This window comes from Ovis canadensis, chromosome 13 (assembly GCF_042477335.2).
Source record: "Ovis canadensis isolate MfBH-ARS-UI-01 breed Bighorn chromosome 13, ARS-UI_OviCan_v2, whole genome shotgun sequence".
Taxonomy (NCBI): Eukaryota; Metazoa; Chordata; class Mammalia; order Artiodactyla; family Bovidae; genus Ovis; species Ovis canadensis.
In genome coordinates, this window is record NC_091257.1 from 90,199,770 (window position 1) to 90,217,699 (window position 17,930).

At 49.5% G+C, this 17,930-nt stretch overlaps 1 non-coding gene across 1 annotated transcript; it reads right to left on the reverse strand.

Moving 5' to 3' along the window:
* Nucleotides 1–13,050: 13,050 nt before the first annotated feature.
* Nucleotides 13,051–13,137, reverse strand: LOC138417992 (small nucleolar RNA SNORD35). Its single transcript, XR_011248397.1, has one exon. It is a non-coding gene; the product is annotated as a small nucleolar RNA SNORD35 (small nucleolar RNA).
* Between the last annotated feature and the right edge of the window lie 4,793 nt (nt 13,138–17,930).

Below are 17,930 nucleotides of genomic sequence, written 5' to 3' on the forward strand. Positions count from 1 at the left end.
CCCGCGGGAGGCGGGGGGGCCTGGCATCCTGATTAGGGAGCGGGCGCAGCTGGGTTCACCTGAGCCTGGTAAGGGGGAGTCTGGGCGTGGGCCAGGGATGAACCACAGCAGGGCCTGGACTGATGACCAGGGATGGCAGGGATGGACTATAAACAACAGATGCCCCCATGACCCTGGCAGCTCCCTGATGCCCAGGGTGCCCAGGTTGCCTGGTGATGGAAGCGGCATCTGCCACTCAATCCTCACAACGCAGGTTCAGCCATCATTTGGGCTCCTGCATGAGGACACAGAGGCTGATGTTGTTCAGTCCCTCAGTCGTGTCTGACTCTCTGCGACCCCAGGGACTCAGGCTTCCCCTGTCCATCACCATCTCCCAGAGCCTGCTCAAACTCATGTCCATTGAGTCGATGGTGCCATCCAACCATCTCATCCTCTGTCGTCCCCGTCTCCTCCTGCCCTCAATCTTTCCCAGCATCAGGGTCTTTTCTAATGGGTCAGCTCTTCGCATCAGTGAGGGGATGCTCCTAATCCAGGTTGACTCGACCTCAGAGTCCTCTTTTTACTTTTATGCCACCATCCCTGACAGGTCCCAGCCCTCCGCTATATCACCAGTGGGGAAAAGTTAGGGGAGTGCAGTTTGCAGGGACAGGAAAAGAGGGATTTACCAATCAACCTGACCAGCAAGGGCTTCCCTTGTGGCTCAGCTGGTAAAGAATCTGCCTGCAGTGTGGGAGGGCTGGGTTCTCTTCCTGGGTTGGGAAGATCCCCTGGAGAAGGGAAAGGCTACTCATTCCAGTGTTCTGGCCTGGAGAATTCCATGGGCTAACTCCATGGGGTCACAAAGAGGCGGACGTGACTGAGTGACTATCGCTTTCTTGATCATCAAAGCAGACTGACTTGGTAGGTGATGAGACACTCATAACTGGAGGTATGCAAGGAGTGGCCCCCTGATGAAGGGCTTCCTTGAGGGATAGGAGCTTGGGTTCCATTTTCTTCCATCACTGTAATATGGTCTTGAGTCACAGCCCCTGGGTTGGAATCCTCACAGTGTGACCTTGGGCAACTGGCTGGCCCTCTCTGTTTCAGCTTCTCATCTGTGAAATAAAGTTTGAGGTTTGAATTCAGAGGGTAGAATTTTTCCAGCGGTCATGTATGGATGTGAGAGTGGGACTACAAAGAAAGCTGAGAGCCGAAGAATTGATGCTTTTGAACTGTGGAGTTGGAGAAGACTCTTGAGAGTCTGTTGGACTGCAAGGAGATCCAATCAGTCCATCCTAAAGGAAATCAGTCCTGAATATTCATTGGAAGGACTGATGCTGAAGCTCCAATACTTTGGCCACCTGATGCAAAGAACTGACTCCTTGGAAAAGATCCTGATGCTGGGGAGGATTGAAGGCAGAAGAAGGGGCGAAGAGGATGAGATGGTTGGATGGGATCACTGACTCAATGGACATGAGTCTGAGCAAGCTTTGGGAGTTGGTGATGGACACGGAAGCCTGGCATGCTGCAGTCCATGGGGTCGCAAAGAGTTGGACATGACTAAATGACGAACTGAATTGAACTGAAAGCACTCAATATTCTAACACTGTGTGTTAGGTGGAGTCAGAGAGAGCTGGGGGAAGAGGAGGGACTTGGGATGAACAGGAAGTAAAATGGAAGGAAACGCAGGTGTTGGTTCTGAGGCTTGAGGGGTTAGGCGGGTACTCAGGTTTCCTGAAAAATCCCCAGGCTGCTCTGCTTCAGTCTAGACCTCACCTCCCCTTTCAGGCTGTTACTCCTCCTTCCCTCCCTGCATTCCCTGCCCAGTTTTTCCTCCTCTATTTCATTCTTCATCCTCATTAAACTGACCATGTCACCCTCTCATCCATAGCCTTGGGTGACTCCCCCTTGCCCACGGAAGTGATTCTCCAAGTGTGCCAGGAGAAGCCAGGGAGTTGGGGGATAACCTTAGGTTATCTGGAGTCCCTTACACGACCCTTGCAGGATCTGGAGTCCCTTAGGAAATTTCCAGTTCTCTACTAATTCCAAGGAGGACATCCCATTTGATGGTATTTTGTCCTCTACTCCTTTATCAAAAGGAGGTGAGGCTCAGATTCAGAGCCATCAGCAAGAACTCAATATCACTGATGTGTTCCAGCCATTTCTTTCTTCTCAAAGCACTGCTCCTCTCAGTTCCCCAACTGCATGCTTTCTTCTTTGTATCCTCTTCCCTGGCTGCTCCTCCCCAGTCTCCAGGATTGTCCTCTGGGGCTGACCCTCTAAAGCTGGTGTGCCATCGGGCCCCCTCTTGTCTGGACTCTGTCTAGTCCCATGGGCTTCAGCACCACTGGTGAGTCCCCAGCACATCTCTCCGGACTCAGAGAGGAATGTCCAGCTGCCTTCATGACATCACCACTGGATGTCCATCTCAATCTGAAAGTCCAAAATGGAGCTTGAGTTTCCCCACACCTCTGCCTTCCATCTTGCTCGCCCTGTTGCGGGAGACGCTTAACCACCTGGGGGTTTCCTTGGTTCCTCTCTCTCACCAGCCCCATCCAATCCATCAGCTATACACGTTCACTTTACCTGCAAAACACATCCTGCTGCTACAGCCGCTTTCCTCTAGTCATTTCTTGCTCTGGCCCAAGCCATCCTCACCCCTCATCTGTGTGTTACAGTCACCTCTGCCCTAGTCCTGTTGCTCCCACCCTGCACCCCTACAGTCCACCATGCAGCAGCTTTTAAAAACAATGATCAGACAATCTCCCTCAGCTGCTTAAGAGTTTCAAAGGGAATTCCCTTGTGCTTTCAAAAATTCAAGCCCTTTGCGCTGGTTTGCAAGGACCCTCTTTGGCCTGTTTCTCCCTCTTCATCCCCATGTGACTCACCCCCTTGTCCACTCTGTTCTGGCCCCAGGAAGCTCAGTTCCACCTTATTCTGTCTGGGACACTCTCACGCTTGATCTTTGCACGGTCAGTATCTTCTCTTCCTTTTGCTGTCCACACGAGGGTCACCTCCACAGAGAGGACTTCCCTGACCATCCAATAACCAAGTCACTCCCAGACATGACCAAATCGGCCTCTTCAGGCACAGCAGAGCATGGCACTTTTACTTGTTTCCTTTCTTTGCTTTTTTCTTTTCCCCATATAGCTATAAATGTCTTCCCTGGTGGTGCAGTGGTAAAGAATCCACCTGGCAATGCAGGAGACGCAAGAGATGTGGGTTCGATCTCTAGGTTGGGAAGATCCCCTGGAGAAGGAAATGGCAACCCACTTTAGCATTCTTGCCTGGGGAATCTCATGGACAGAGGAGCCTGGTGGGCTACAGCCCATGGGGTTGGAAAGAGTCAGACATGACTGGGCGCCCCCGCATGCATGTATGCACGTGTAATTATGAACCAAGAACTTGAGTTAGGAAAATGTCCAGGAAGATCATTAGTGGGAACCTGTCTGGTTCACTGTTGTATCCCCAAAGCCAAGAATGATGCCTGTGTCATTGGAGACAATTATTAACTATTTGTTTCTTGAATTAACAAATTATATATACATATTATAATCACCTTTGATTTATGATGGCTATCACTGTGTTTTTCCACTGTAGATAGAGATTTAAACTTTCCTTTTAAGAATAAAGAGAAAAAAAAGAATAAAGCAAAGGGAGGTCTTATAAGAGACTTGTATTCAGAATATTAAAGAACTCTTACAACTCAACAATAAAAAGACAACATGGTTAAAAATGGGCAAAGGATTTGAATAGACATTTCTCAAAGGTGAAATGCACCTGGCCCATCAGCACATGAAAACATGCTCAGCATCACTAGTTGCTGTGTGTGTGTTAGTTGCTCAGTTGTGTCCGACTCTTAATAATCCCATGGACTGTAGTCCACCAGGCTCCTCTGACAATGGAATTCTCCAGGCAAGAATACTGCAGTGGGTTCAGTTCAGTTCAGTTGCTCAGTTGTGTCTGACTCTTTGTGACCCCATGAATCACAGCACGCCTGGCCTCCCTGTCTATGACCAACACCCAGAGTTCACTCAAACTCATGTCCATCGAGTTGGTGATTCCATCCAGCCATTTCATCCTCTGTCGTCCCCTTCTCCTCCTGCCCCCAATCCCTCCCAGCATCAGGGTCTTTCCCAGTGAGTCAACTCTTCACATGAGCTGGCCAAGGTATTGGAATTTCAGCTTCAGCATCAGTCTTTCCAATGAACACCCAGGACTGATCCCCTTTAGGATGGACTGGTTGGATCTCCTTGCAGTCCAAGGGACTCTCAAGATTCTTCTCCACACAGTTCAAAAGCATCAATTCTTTGGTGCTCAGCTTTCTTCACAGTCCAACTCTCACATCCATACATGACCACAGGAAAAACCATAGCCTTGACTAGACGGACCTTTGTTGGCAAAGTAATATCTCTGCTTTTGAATATACTATCTAGGTTGGTCATAACTTTTCTTCCAAGGAGTAAGCGTCTTTTAATTTTATGGCTTCAATCACCATCTGCAGTGATTTGGGAGCCCCCAAAATAAAGTCTGACACTGTTTCTACTGTTGCCCCATCTATTTCCCATGAAGTGATGGGACCAGATGCCATGATCTTCGTTTTCTGAATGTTGAGCTTTAAGCCAACTTTTTCACTCTCCTCTTTCACTTTCATCAAGAGGCTTTATAGGTCCTCTTCACTTTCTGCCATAAGGGTGGTGTCATCTGCATATCTGAGGTTATTGATATTTCTCCTGGCAATCTTGATTTCAGCTTGTGCTTCTTCCAGCACAGCGTTTCTCATGATGTACTCTGCATGTAAGTTAAATAAGCAGGGTGACAATATACAGCCTTGACGTATTCCTTTTCCTATTTGGAACCAGTCTGTTGTTCCATGTCCAGTTCTAACTGTTGCTTCCTGACCTGCATACAGGTTTCTCAAGAGGCAGGTCAGGTGGTCTGGTATTCCCATCTCTTGAAGAATTTTCCACAGTTTATTGTGATCCAGACAGTCAAAGGCTTTGGCATAGTCAATAAAGCAGAAAGAGATGTTTTTCTGGAACTCTCTTGCTTTTTCCATGATCCAGCAGATGTTGGCAATTTGATCTCTGGTTCCTCTGCCTTTTCTAAAACCAGCTTGAACATCTGGAAGTTCATGGTTCACGTATTGCTGAAGCCTGGCTTGGAGAATTTTGAGCATTACTTTACTAGCATGTGGGATGAGTGCAATTGTGCAGTAGTTTGAGCATTCTTTGGCATTGCCTTTCTTTGGGATTGGAATGAAAACTGACCTTTTCCAGTCCTGTGGCCACTGCTGAGTTTTCCAAAATTGCTGGCATATTGAGTGTAGCACTTTCACAGCATCATCTCTCAGGATTTGAAATAGCTCAACTGGAATTCCATCACCTCCACTAGCTTTGTTCATAGTGATGCTTTCTAAGGTCCATTTGACTTCACATTCCAAGATGTCCGGCTCTAGGTGAGTGATCACACCATCATGATTATCTTGGTCACGAAGCCTCATTTTTGTACAGTTCTTCTGTGTATTCTTGCCACCTTTTCTTAATATCTTCTGCTTCTGTTAGGTCCATAGCATTTCTGTCCTTTATTGAGACCATCTTTGCATGAAATGTTCCCTGGGTATCTCTAATTTTCTTGAAGAGATCTCTAGTCTTTCCCATTCTGTTGTTCTCCTCTATTTCTTTGCCTTGATCACTGAGGAAGGCTTTCTTATCTCTCCTTGCTATTCTTTGGAACTCTGCATTCAGATGCTTATATCTTTCCTTTTCTCCTTTGCTTTTCTCCTTCTCTTCTTTTCACAGCTATTTGTAAGGCCTCCTCAGAAAGCCATTTTGCTTTTTTGCATTTCTTTTCCGTGGGGATGGTCTTTTCCAGGGAATCTTCCTAACCCAGGGATTGAACCTGAGTCGCCTATGTTACAGGCAGATTCCTTACTGTCTGAGTCACCAGGGACGCCTCATTAGTTACTATGGAAATGCAAATCAAAACCACAATCAGATGCCATTTTAAACCCATTGGAATTTAGCTACTAGGCTGACTAAAAATGAAAAAAGACAGACAATAGCAAGTGTTAGCAAATGTGGAGAAGTTGGAATGCTCATATATTGTTGGGGGGATTGTGAAATGGCACAGCCACTTTGGAAACAGTTTGGCAGTTCTGCTTCCTCAAAAGGTAAACATGGAGTCATCATATAATCCAGCAATCCCACTCCTAGGTGCATACCCAGGAGAACTGAAAACATACGTCCACACAAAAACTTCTATGTGAGTTGATAGCAACATTATTCAAAATAGCCCCCAAATAGAAACAACTCAGATGTCCATCAATGGATGAATATGGTATATCTACGCAATGGAATACTATTCAGCAACAAAAAGCAATGAAGTGCTGCTATGCACATCAACACATTTGAGTGGACCCTAACACCAGGTTTCTAACAGAGAAAAGCCAGTCACTGAAGGCCACAGCACATATTTCTTGATTCTACTCCTCTGAAGGCAATGGCACCCCACTCTAGTACTCTTGCCTGGAAAATCCCATGGATGGAGAAGCCTGGTGGGCCGCAGTCCATGGGGTTGCTAAGAGTTGGACGCGACTGAGCGATTTCACTTTCACTTTTCACTTTCATGCATTGGAGAGGGAAATGGCAACCCAGTCCAGTGTTCTTGCCTGGAGAATGCCAGGGACGGGGGAGTCTGGTGGGTTTCTGTCTAAGGGGTCGCACAGAGTTGGACATGACTGAAGCGACTTAGCAGCAGCAGCAGCAGCATTCATCTGAAGTGTCCAGAATAGGCAAATCCATAGAAACAGAAAATAGATCAGTGGTTGCCAGGACGTCTGGAGTGGTGGCAGGGGGAGAGGGGAGGGAAAATTGGAAATGACTGATAATAGTTGATGAAAATGTTCTGAAATTAGATAGTAATGATGATTGTGCAATTATGAATATGCTAAAAAAACATGAATTGTACACATTAAAATGGTGGGTTTTATGTTATGTGAGTTATATCTCAATAAAGCCGTTACTGAAAAATAAAGTTTAAAAATGATCATCGAAAGAAAAAAACCAAGAAACTCATGAGTCTCCGGCACAGTCATGGAAGAAGAATATGAGTGATTTGAAGCTGCCTTGTGGGGACTTCCCTGGTGGTCCAGCAGTTAGGACTCTGCACTTCTACTGCTGGGGCACAGGTTTGATTCCTGGTCATGGAACTAAGATTCCACATGATGCATAGTGCAGCCAAAAAAAAAAAAGAAAAAAAAGATGTTGGCTTATAGGCTTACAAGGATAAAGTCCAGACATCACAGTTTAACATTCAAGGCTTAACTCCAGTTTTGTATGCTGCTCTTCTCTTTAATCTGGTCGCATTGGGCTGCTCCCTGTCTCTGAAACAGGAATCTTTAGTGCTGCCTTGTCCTTGCAAATCCTTGCCCCTGACTGGGGTGCTCACTCTCATTTTCTCTATCTGGTTTAATTCGGTCTGGTCAATATCTGCGGGAAGGCTAGGTGCTGAGGCTTCTCAGGTGGCGCTAGTGGTAAAGAACCCGCCTACCGATGCAGGAGACTGGAGTTCGATCCCTGGGTCAGGAAGATTCCCCCAGAGGAGGGCATGGCAACCCACTCCAGTATTCTTGCCTGGAGAATCCCATGGACAGAGGAGCCTGGCGGGCTGTGGTCCATAGAGTCTCAAAGGGTCAGACGCGACTGAAGCGATTTAGCACGCATGCACACATGCGGTATACGCCAGGCTCTGTGCCAGGTGCTAGCGACACAGTGCAGACAAGTGAGACGGACATGGTCTGGGCCCTGGGCTGGCTCCCAGGCAGGATGAGGGAGATGAAAGAGTACCCGGCAACAATCAAACTGGAAGGAGAATCTGGGATGCTCAGAGCACTGAGGCTGCCAAGGTGCAGAGGAAGAAGCTGACAGAGCCTGAGGGATCCAGAGGGGACAGAAGAGGGGCTGTTTCAGCTGCAGAGTTTAGCCAGGCAAGGATCAGAGGGAAGCATATGACAGGCTGAGGGAACGGACTAGGCTAAAATCTCAGACAGAGCACAGCAGGTTGGAGGAGGCATCAGAAGGCGGACTGACTGGAATGTAGCCTGGGAGGTGGGGAGCGGCAAGAAACAGTCTTAGAGGGAGAGTGATCAGGTGATTGGTGCTCTGGGTCTTTGTTAGTCATGCCAAACATGCTGGATTTTTAATTCCAGAGCTCAGTTCAATTCCACAAAATATTATGCTTATTTTTCTTCAAATCACTGATCACCCCTGGCATTATACATCCATCTGTTTATTGCCTGCCCCCCTACTAGAAAGGACATGAACTTTGTGTTGTTGACTGCTGTGTACTCAACAGCCAGAACGGCTCATGTAGGCGCTCCATAAATACTTATCAAATGCATGGATTTACATGCCTGTCTCCTCTGCTTCACAGTTATTTAAAGTCAGGGAATGGCTGGATTCATCATTATGTCCCCAGGGCCCAGCACAGAGCTTGGCACACACATGCTTCTTAATAAATATCCAGAGAATAAGTGAATGAATAATTGTCTCCTTCAATAGGCTACAAATTCCTAAAGGGCAGGGACTGCTTGATATATGTCCTCAGTGGCCTACACATTGTCTGGTGGACAGCAGACACTCAGTAAAGATTTGCTGCACTAGTCGAGAGTCCCCTCTGGATGGGGCCCCTGGCACGCTGGCTTTGGGAGCTAAACCTTGCCCACCTTCAAGGGCATTAGCTCCCAGGTAGGCAGGAAGGGGAGATCCCCAGTTGTCAAAGGGTCTCCGGACCTGGGGCCACAGGTCTTGCTGACAGGATTAGCCTAGATGTGCCAGGTAGCCAGGGAGACTGGGAGCATCAAGGAGGGCTTCCTGGGGGTCAGAGACCACACCACTGCCCATCAGGCCCCAGCCCCGCCCCTCTCTGGTGATTGGCAGGTGGCTCCACCAATGAGATGTGAGTGCAGCTGTGGGTAGAGGTGGTGGGATGGGACAGATGGTGGGTGACAAGGAAACCCCCATGTTCTCCTCCATCTGTTACATTTAATTGACTTCCCGCAGAAAGAAAAAAAAGATGAACCAGTTGCAAGGATGAAATTGCTAATTAAAAGGCCCTCTGATTAGATAGACAAATATTTACCAATTATGCCTGACCCTGTCTCTCTCTCTTATGTCTGCAAACTCCCCCATCAGCATCATGGCTGCATGACACCCAGCTGGTGGCTCTTCCACCAACGTCTCTCCTGGGGCTCAGACTGGCTCCGGGTGAAGCCCGGTAGGAGAGAGGCAACTACGGCAAATAGTCATTCAACAAACACCATGCCCAGGACCAGGCTCAATGCTGGGCCCCAGAGAGCCGCATCAGGGTTGCCAAGCTCAGTGCTGTGGGTTGTGTGCTGCACGAAGGTTCAGCCCAGGGAGAGTGGGGCTCCACTTGTCAGCCTGAGACTTCTGGTAGCAGAAGATTTTTTCCTTTTCTTTTTTTGCACAATGGGCCATTAGCTTGCCAACCCATGTTCAGAGGATCATGCCTGTATTTTTTTAAATCCACACAGAATGGGCTAGTGACAGCTGAATAGAGATGACTATGATTCAGTTCCTGAGCCATGGGCTCTTGGGAGAGTGGGGGAGAAAAATCTACCTATGATGAATAAACTGCCGTTTAACATTTATTGAGCTCCTGACGTTTGCCAAGCCCTGTGCTAAGTGCTGGGCTTCCCAGGTCACACTAGTGGTAAAGAGCCTGGCTGCCAGTGCCGGAGACACAAGAGACGCGGGGTTGATCTCTGGGTCGGGAAGATCCCCTAGAGAAGGGAATGGCACCCCACTCCGGTATTCTTGCCTGGAGAATCCCAAGGACAGAGGAGCCTGGCAGGCTACAGTCCATGGGGTTGCACAGAGTCGGACATGACTGAAGCGACTTATCATGCATGAACTAAGTGCTGGGGGAGAGAGAGATGAGTAACACATATTTCCTGCCCTCCAGGAGTCCTGTCCACTTGGAAGAGATGGGTACCTGTACCTGGGTCTGCCCTTCCTGTTTTCTTTCCTTCCTGCATTCCAAATAATCTTTAGAAATACCTGGGAGATAAGAACCATCGCTCTGGACTCATGGGGCCTTCACTCGAATTTTGGCCCTCCCCTGTTCTGGCTGTGTGACCTTGGGCAACTTACCTCACCTCTCTGTGCCTCAGGTTTCCTCTCTAAGTTGGAAATAACAACGGTAGCAGCATCGTGGAGTTATTACAGATGAAATGAGTTACTGCATGTAAGTCATGCCTCATGCACAGTAAGTGCTCAATAAAGGGCAGCTATTGTTATTTTTTGGGTCTATTATGTGTCCCTTGGGAACGCAGAGCTGCACCAGTGTGGTTTCCTCTTCCTTTAGAACTCACAGCGTGGCTCACACACAGAGAAACCCAGTACCATTCACACGCTCACATACACTCAGGCTGTGCTGAAGAAGTTGTGACGACAGGGTGCAGTTTTATTTATTTGTTTTCTAATTTTGACTGTACTGGGTCTTCACTGTGACGTGCAGGCTTATTTGTCCCATGGCGTGTGGGATCTAGCTCCCTGACCGGGGGATCAAACGCATGTCCCTTAACCACTGGACCACTAGGGAAGTCCCAGGGTGTGGCTCTAGAATGAATGAATGAGTTTTAGCTTAGAAGTCAGATGAGTTGAGGTTGTCTTACACCCAGGTTGGGGAAAATGGAACGATTGCCTGGTGAGGGCATAAGCTCTCCATCCCTGGAGGTATGCCAAAGAGTGAGGTTGCCACAGAAAGGATCCCAGCTGTGTGGGAGAAAAGCAGGTCAATTCCATCAGGCAGACTGGTTTGGGGTGTGACAGCCCCTTCCTAGGACAGTGGGATAAATTTTCCAGGACCAGAGAATTCCCTAGCGACCTGGTGATTAGGACGCAGTGCTTTCACTGCCAGGACTGGATTTGATTCCTGCTAGGGAAGCTAAGATCCTGCAAGCTGTGCGGTACAACCAAATTAAAAAAGAAAATAAGAAAAAACGGATACTAAAGTTCTCCAGGAACAGCTGGGTAGGCGTGGAAGCCTGACATTGGGCAATTCCCTGGGAGCCCATTCCACTAGCAAAGGGACAGCCAAGCTGCCCGCCATGCGTGTTCATTTCTGGGGCCCTGAATGGCAGGAGTGCTACCGACAGAGGCAGGAAGCTGTCAGACTTCAGCCCCTAAGGTGGCCCCAGTTGGGGTGAGAGAGAGCTGGGATGATTCAGTCCTGAAGGGGTGACTCGGGAACCGCTGTCTACTTTCTCCCCATCTGTTTCCCCACCTGTAAAATGGGAAGAGTGGACCAGATAAATGTCAGTGTTCAGCCGTTGTTTCCCTTCTCCCATTTCCAAATCACTGACAACACATATTAAGTACTCACCACATGCCCAAATCCGTCAGTCCTAAAGGAAATCAATCCCAAATATTCATTGGAAAGACAGATGCTGAAGCTGAAGCTCCAATAGTTTGGCCCCCTGATGCAAAGAGCTGATTCATTAGAAAAGACCCTGATGCTGGGAAAGTTTGAAGGCAAGAGGAGTGGGAACGACAGAGGATGAGATGGTTGGATGGTATCACCTACTCAGTGGACATGAGATCGAGCAAACTCCAGGTGATGATGAAGGACAAGGAAGCCTGGTGTGCTGCAATCCATGGGGTCGCAGAGTCGGACATGACTGAGCGACTGAACAATAAGAACATGCCACGCACTGGATAAGAACAGCTAAGCCTGCTGCATGCAGCATCTCGTTTATTTATTAAAGTTTTATTTTCTTTATTTTTTTGGCCGTGCTGGGTCTTCATTGTGTCACATGGGATTTTTGTTGCAGTGCACAGGCTTCCTCGAGTTGCGTGCAGGCTCAGTAGTTGCAACGTGGGAGCTTCTCTAGTTGCCCTGCAGGATGTGGGATGTTAGTTCCCTAACCGGTGATCAAACCTACACCCTCTGCACTAAAAGACGAATTCTTAACCACTGGACCACCAGGGTTCACCCCTAGCATCTCATTTAAATTTCACCTCAGTCCAGAAGGTAGGCACTCTTACCGCCATGCCCGCTTTACAGATGCAGAAGCTGAGAAGTAAAGGAAGCTAAGTTCAGCTAGCACAGAAGTAACAGAGCCAGGTCTCAAACTCAGACCTGGCTGACACTGAGACATGGGATGCCAGTACCTCTGTCCTCCTGCCTGCCAGTCCTGCTAGGCTCCCCAGCACGGCCCTTGCCCTGCACCCCATCCTAGGAGCACGCCTCCCCCCACCGTCCCCTTCCTGGGCTCATACCATGAAAGCCCCATGCAGAGCCTTCGACTCTAGAGGGATATATATTATCTAAATTTGATAAGACAACTTAATTTCACTCCGTGTCTGTTACTGGCGATAAAACCAGGAGACTTTTATGACCCAGCGTCCTCGGCAAGATTGTCAGGAACTTATTATACAAGGTCTAACTGGATTTCTCCCTGCAGATGGCTGGGAGCCACAGGCTGGAACGCAGTTCGGCATCACATTTGGGGGAATAAATGCAAAATGCCTGTTCCAGAGGCTTAGATAAGGCAGCAGGCTTCTGAGCTCCCCAAGAATCGGATCTGCCTTTCCCAGGCCCTGAAGGGTGATTTGGGGAGGATTTACTTAAACGCTGTTGGCGGAGGACAAGATGATGGGTTTTCTCTCCCTCTCACCCCTTGATCCTTCTCACCCAGGGAAGGAATGTGGAGGTGCCTGAGACTTGGGGTTCAGAAAAGAGGTTCCTGGAGGGTGAGAAGTTCAGGGCAAAGACGGGGTATGGAAAGAGGGGCATGAGTGGGTTGTGTGCAGTAACAGAGGGTAAAGGAAGGGCCAAAGGAGGGGGAACTAGGTGCTTCTTACCTTGCTGCCCGAGGATGCCCTCAAGACTTCTTCCTTACTGCCCTGAGACGCCTGTCTCCTTCCCCAGCCAACCCCCAGGGCTGGTGTGGACCCTCACACACAGGGTCCTAAAACAGACGACGTCCCTCAGATGCAGGGTTCACATATTTGGGCTCACAGATGCCCCTATATATTCTTTTTTTTCCTGGCATCAGCTGAGCTGTTTGCATGATCGGCACTGCCCGGAGTAGCCTCCAGAGACCATCATGAGAGAAAGCCATCATCTGCTGATACCCCAATCTTTTTTAAGGTTCACTGTCAGAAAACCCCACATTCGGAGCTCACCTCAAAATCTGATATCTGCTAGGCTCGGGTTCACAGACAGACCTAGGATTCAGCTCAGTCTTAACACCCAGTGCAGATCTATAGCCTCCTAAACCAAGATCAGCCCCAAGCTGAGAGTTACACTCCCCAGACTGACATCCCTCCTGGGGTGGGCTTCTATACGTATTTGGCACAACCCCAGATTCAGACATATTCTCGAACTAGACTAACCTTTAGCTTGAGCATCCCCAGCCTTGGGCTGCCCCCAGAATCCGAAGGGTCACCCTCAGATTCAGGCATCCTCCTCCAAAGAAGCTTGGACCAAGCCTGAGGTCACTGCAGGCTCGGGCTCTCCCAGGACCCACCCAGGGGCAATGAAACTATTCACTGGCGAGGACCGAGGAAGCAATGGCCTGGGAAGCTTCAGGTCTGCCCTCGCCCTTTCTCCCAGGCCAGGAAGGCAGCGAGCTATTTTCATCTGTCACCGAGCTCCTGATGCCTCATTTATCTCCCTTTCAATGGACTCGGGACTCACTTAAGGGAAGGCTTGTCTCATCTTTTCACCCCTGTGTTGCTTCCTGTTCCATCTAGAACCCTCCATCCTAGCTGGGCCTTTCCCCCTCCGGGTTTTAGAGAGGAGAGGGTAACATTTATTGCGCATCTTCTGTGTACCATGAGTGTGGTCTCATGGAACTCTCACCATAACTGTTCTTTTTTAAACAATTATTGGTTTTCATCTCTGGCTGTCCTGGGTCCTCGTTGCTGCGTGGGTTTTCCTCCAGCTACAGCGCTCAGGCGTCTCACTGCGGTGACTTCTCTTGTGGCAGAGCGTGGGCTCTGGGGTGCTTGCGCTTCAGTAGTTGCAGCACGTGGGCTCAATAGTTGTGGCTCCCAGGCTCTGGAGCAGACTCAAAAGTTGGGGTGCACAGGCTTAGTTGCTCTGAGGCTTGTGGGATCTTCCTGGATCGGGGGTCAAACTTGTGTCTCCCACCTTGGCGGGCAGATTTGTTACCACTGAGCCACCAGGGAAGGCCATTGCCATAATCTTTCGAACTAGATTTTTATTATATCCATTTTTGGATAAAGAAACAGAGGCACAGAGAGGTTAAGTCACTTGTCCAAAGCCACACAGCCCCGAAGTGTGGGCATTTTGTCTCTGCCGAGGTCCTGGCCCAGCACTTGTACGGGCTTGGGCGTGCCCTCGGGTGGTGGGGGTCCCGGGGGTGCTGTGGCCTTTGGAGAAGGCACAGTGGGAAGGCTGTTGTTGTCGCTGAGCTGAAGTTTGTATTGTTTCCATATCGGCAAAACGCATTATTTCCAGTAGACAGGAGGATGGGGGGAACAGGGGAGTGGAGGACACCTCAGTGAGATCAAGGACAGCGGTTGCCTGGGCCAGTAGCCGTGGGGGTGGCGGGGGCAGGAGCTGGCCTTTGCCAGAGACGGTGATGAATGGGTCGGGTCCCAGCGGCAAGGTGCTGAAGGGCAGAGACCCAGTTCCTGCGTGTGTGTGTGTGTCGGGGGTCAGAAATCACTGCCCCCCTGGGACTACCCCATCTTGAGTGAAGACCCAAGAGTCCATGGGACCTCTGGGAGACTCATAACCCCTGGCAGGCCCGACAGGACGCAGAAGGCAGGCTGGAGCCCCGTCTGTGCCCCCAGCTCTGCAGTTTCCTGCGGGACCCAGTGGGGTTTGAGGCTTGAACCAGGATCTGGGGCTGAATGAGAGAGAGCCTGGCTGCACTGGGAAGCACATGACTGTTGGAACCAGGCGGTATCCCTTCCCAGCTGGGTGACCTGGAGCAAATCATTTCACCCCTCTGAGCCTCAGTTACAAGTAAACAGGTGCAGCGAGGCTGATCTGCGGGGTGGTGAGGGTTGGAAGGTACACGCTAAGTGCTCGTTCAGGAAATGGTGCTTTATATTATAAAGGGGTTACCATGCCAGCACTCTAAATGGCTGGCCCTGAAAATTGCCTCTAAGGGGAATAGGGATGGAACCCAAATCCCTCAGCTGAGAGTGGCTTTTTTTTTTTTTTTAAGAGAAACAAATAATATAATCCTCAAAGGATTTTCCCTCTTGGCTCTAAAAAATAAATAAAACAACTAATATCTTCATTTCCATCCTCCCTTTTAAGCTAATTTGTGGAAAATTAAAAAGGGGAACTCACGATGGCTGGCATTTTAATTGGATCTTGACTGGCATCCTCACTAGGATTCCCTGATTAGTGTCTTCAGTTAAATCGTCTGCTCCTTTTAGCTGATTTTCTACCCTGGGCAGGGCCTGGGATAGGCAGGGCTGCCCACGGCCCAGGTGACTTCCCATGCCAAGAAGAGGGCTTCAAGCTGGTACACCAGATGCCCCAGGGGCTTTGGGGACAGAGTGACCCAGGTTGAAATTTTGGCTCTGTTACCTGATTGGGGGGTGGAATCTGTGCGAAGAACTTGCAGGAGGCACGTGTCCTCATCTGGGACTGGGACACACCTGAATGAATTTACCTGGCACACACAGACCACCAGCACGTGGTGTCTCCTTCTTCAGTCCACCTCCGAGAGAGTTTGGGAGGGGGGCTTTCACAGGGCGGGAAGAATGGCCAGCCCTATCCCACGCATATGGCTCAAGGGCAGCGCTCTTTCCTGCATCCATCAGCCTCGCAGTTTCTGGTTAAAAAGACAGTTCAGGGACTTCCCTGGTGGTCCAGTGGTTAAGAATCTGCCTGCCAACGCAGGGGACACAGGTTCTACCCCTGAACCAGGAAGATCTCACATGCCTTGGAGCCTCTAAGCCACCACTACGGATCCCACATGCAACTGCTGAAGCCAGCACAGGAAGCATCGAAAATCTAGTGCAGCTGGAAAAAAAAGTCCACTGCTTTCCCCACTTTCAGGATTTCGGAAATGGTAATAATAGTATGTTTCTTGAGTGCTTACTTCCTTTCAGGGCTTCTTTTGTCCTCGTGAAACTCCTGGAGGAAGAGACAGTTGTCTTCCCATTTTATGGATGAAAAAACTCAGGCTCAGAGAGGTTGACTTGCCACACAGCTGGGGTAAGTGGCAGAGCCAGAAATAGAATTCAAATGTTTTGCCCCTCCTCTCCCCATAGCTTCCTCAACCAGCCTCAGTTCCCCAGTTTTGGATTAAAGTGTGTTTCCCCAGCCCTAGGTTTCCAGGGGTGCTCCTCCAGGGCCCGGACTTAGACCCCTGGGCTGGTGGGTGGGTGATGGGGTGAATGAGAGGAACCCCCAGCACCGCTGTGCCCCACTCCCCCAGCCCACACGCCCGGCTGTAGGTGGGGCTCCCTCCTCTGTCCCATGGGGGGACCTGCAATCAGTGCTAATCAGCTCTGGATAATTACTCAGCCCTGGGGAGGTGAGCACAGTGGTGCTGGGGGTGTTCCAGCCCTGGCTTGCTCAGTGGGATGCTGGCACAACGCTCTCCTTCCCGGTTCTGGGTTTCCCTGGCTACACTTGGGCATGGTTGAAGCCAGTAGATCTTTAACTCTGAAATGCAAGACCTGCCCACTTTCAAGAAAACTAGGGTGGTCACAGAGCTCCTGAACAGAGGTGTGGGCTCAGCCCAGTTGCCAGGTTTATAATCCGGTCCTGTCCTGAGCGGCAGGGATAACTCATCGAACCTGGGCAGCTTTCACTTTCCCCATTCATTAAGTGGGGATAAAATCAAAGCCCCGACCCCTGATTTAAGTGACTGTTAGGAGCATGCATGCTCAGTTGCTAAGTCACATCTGAATCTATGCGACCCCATGCCTGCCAGGCTCCTCTGTCCATGGGATTCTCCAGGCAAGAATACTGGAGTGGGTTGCCATGCCTTCCTCCAAGGGATCTTCCTGACCCAGGAATTAAACCTGTGTCTTCTGCACTGACAGGCGTATTCTTTACCACTGATCCACCAAGGAAGTCTGACTATTATGAGAGAGAGGCCCAAATCCAAACCACTAAACCACCAGGAATAAATGATTGTTAGGAGGATTCAGTGTGGTACCTGGGATAGTTAATATTATGAGTGCTCAATTAATGGCAGCTAGGGTTAGGGAGCGTTTTGTTTGCATCATCTTATTGAATTCTCTGAACAGCTGGGTGAGTGAAGCATTATTACAGATGAGGTTAGAGATAAGGTAGCCCTGTACTTGGGGGAGCTGACATTCACTCGCTCTGAGCATCCCCTGGGCACTTACCAGGCTCCACACTCACTGCTGAAACAGACTGCTCCCACCCTCTTGGGGCTCATAATCCAGCAATTTGGACACCCCCGCCCCCATCCTAGGCTTCCCTGGAAGGGACACCTCCCCACCCTCTTGCAGTAGCTGGGGAGGAATTAAGCCGGAGGGTCCCAACCAATGGATATCCTTGGGGTTTGGGTGCTTAATGACCCCCCTCCTCCTCATAACCATCTCATGTAAATTTCTTTTATAATTACACTGAAAGCTATCAAACTATCTAATTTAATTTCTTTGCGAAAATAAATAGCTAAAGTGGCCCTAGGTACTGGCATAAATACTTCAAGCAGAACCATCCGGGGTAGCTACTTATGCAGGCCTGACTGGCCGCAATACACACTTCATAAGTACATATTTATTGGGCCTACCCACCCCGCCTCCCCCCAAGCCCTCTCCCCTCTGAGAAGAGGCAAAGATTCTGCTGACTCAGCCGGAAGGAGAGGAAAGTGATTGGGGCCACGGTGGTAGTGTGGAGGAGGGGCGAGGGAACGGAGGAAAATATGCTGGGTAATTAATTATCTGTCTTTG